The 2,567-nt window shown below is 40.7% G+C and overlaps 2 pseudogenes; both read right to left on the minus strand.

The window, feature by feature from the left end:
• Positions 1 to 622: 622 nt before the first annotated feature.
• LOC119469111 lies at positions 623 to 715 on the minus strand (annotated as a pseudogene).
• Positions 716 to 1,648: 933 nt separating this feature from the next.
• LOC108294321 lies at positions 1,649 to 2,405 on the minus strand (annotated as a pseudogene).
• Between the last annotated feature and the right edge of the window lie 162 nt (positions 2,406 to 2,567).

The following is a 2,567-nucleotide window of genomic DNA, read 5'->3' on the forward strand; positions in this document are numbered from 1 at the left end:
GAGCCCCACAACCTGCCTGCCTGTCTGCTCCCCTTGAGGTTTGAGCAGCAGGGCACTGAAAAAGCGAGTCACCCCCCCCATCCCATGCCCTGCAAGGGGAACAAGGGAACTTTTCCTGTTTCAATATGGTGTCCAAGAAACCATGACACATTTCACAGAGGGCCTAGGCTCTGGAGGGCTGGAGTATGAGATATTCCCCCTCCCCTGTGAACTTTAAAATGTGGCCAACAATTTTTTCAAAAGATGGCTACCCTGTAGTACTTTAACTGGACCTATTTAGACAATGACTTACACGCTGTAGAAGAAAGACGCTATGTGAGTCTACTAAGTTTAAAGACGAGACTTCTCTCTTTTGTCTTGTCCTTCCTCTCCAGCTCCGTGAGGGTGGACATTATATGTCTCTCATCATTTCAGCAACAAGGAAACAAATTAGTGTTCCCAGAAGCCCCTGTGTGCCCCCTTCCAATCATAAACCTCTCTCTAACCCTTACAGGTAACCACTATCCTGTCTTTTGTAATAATTTTCTTTTTTTTTTTTTTTTTTTTTAGTATCAATGTTCATTTATTTAAAAATGAGAAATGCTAACAGGATCTGGTACACAAAACATCTTGATTTTTTTTACGTCAGATGGGTAATGTGCCGACAGCCTAACAATATTTGAGGGGGACACATCTCACACATGCCCATGATCACACTTATGAAACACAAAATGAGTTTGAGATAGTTTATATATTTCCAAAAAATAATATAATGTCCTTTTACAGTAATCAGAATTAACAGGCCAGGCAAGGTAGCTCACACCTGTAATCCCAACACTTTGGGAAGCTGAGGCAAGTGGATCAGGAGTTTGAGATCGGGAGTTCGAGACCAGTCCAGCCAGTATGGTGAAACCCCGCCTCTACTAAAAGTACAAAAATTAGCTGGGTGTGATTGTGATGGTGCACGCCTGTAATCCCAGCTACTCAGGAGGCTGAGGCAGGAGAATCACTTGAACCCAGAAAATGGAGGTTGCAGTGAGCTGAGATCATGCCACTGCACTCCAGCCTGGACAACAGAGCAAAACTCCATACCCCCTAAAAAAAGTTAGTTAACAGTCTGAGATAAACTATAAAAGAGAAAACACATTTAACCAAATATGCCAGTAAATTGAAACCTTTCAGTTATTTCGATGAGAATGTTTCACAAAAATGTTCTGTTTCTTCTAAATAGGATAAATACTAAGATTCTTTTGTCCTAGAGACCATTGCTATAGAGTTGATAATCTCATTGCTCTTTATGAAATAAAAAAAATGTGTCTATAAGGCTTAGTTTGCAATTTTCCGACGTATAATTTATTCACATTTATTTAAAACTAAATATTTCTTTTTATAGTTATGTCAAAAAATAGTGATGAGGTTTTATGGCTTACTTAAAATATAAATGAGAAAAACAGACATTTACCATACCAAGAACTGGTTTTAATTTTTTTTTAGAGGAAATACTATAATTTAAAAAGTTGTAAAATATTTAACAGAATTTCCAGCAATGATTATTTCCAAAATGTAAAGATTTAAAACATAATTTATACAAAACTAAAAATCAGAAGGATTCATTCTTGCTTTTTCCTTTTTTAAAAAATTCAATTTGTCACAGAAAGTTCGGCACGTGATAGCAGCTGCAGCCTCAGTCCCCCTCGGAATCGCTGTCCCTCCACATGGGAACAGAGCGCCGCAGTGAGGACAGCAACACGTCTTCAATCTGCATCTTAGGGTTTTCCTCCAAGTCCGTATTAATTGCTCCAGATTCAGTTTCTACTCCAACTCATCTCTTGTCAGGTTCATGCCACCAAACACCAGAGGGCCAATAAACTGAGCCTTGATATCACCTTCCAGGTAAACAAATATCGTGGGCAGATTCCTATCAGGATAATTGGGTATGCAGGTTGTTGAAATGGCTTTGATAAACTTGACATCAGGAAACTTGCTGGCAAGTCCACTGAGGTGCTGATTTATCAGGGCACAGAAGGGAATTCCTCGTTTGTAAAGGTGCAAGATGACCCACAAGCCCTCACCGGCTTTGGTTACTTCTTGAACATAATCCTTCCCTGAGATCTCCAAAAATTCTCCAAATTTATTCTTCAGTTTAGTTGCTTTCCACTCAGCCAGTCTCTGCTGTCTGTACATTTCAATAGCACGTTCATCTTCCTCATGAAACTCGTCTTCATGATCCTTCAGCTCTTCCAAAGTCATAGCTTCATATGTTGTCACCACTGACTGCTGGACCATGTGCTGCTCCTCCTCTGCCTCCTCTTCCAATTCTTTCAGACTTTCCTTAGGGGCAAGATGCCCTTTTTGTGTAAGATGTCATTCCACTCAGTGTCTGCCCTGGGGTCCTGCATCTTGTTTCCAATCGCTCAAGCCAGTTGTGCCACTGTAATAATTTTCTTGCTTTTAAAATGTAGTTCTGACCTGGTGCTGTGGCTCATGCCTGTAATTCCAGCACTTTGGGAGGCTGAGGCAGGTGTATCACCTGAGGTCAGGAGTTCAAGACTAGCCTGGCCAACATGGTGAAACCCTGTCTCTATTAA

Source organism: Cebus imitator, unplaced genomic scaffold, assembly GCF_001604975.1.
Source record: "Cebus imitator isolate Cc_AM_T3 unplaced genomic scaffold, Cebus_imitator-1.0 Scaffold573, whole genome shotgun sequence".
Taxonomy (NCBI): Eukaryota; Metazoa; Chordata; class Mammalia; order Primates; family Cebidae; genus Cebus; species Cebus imitator.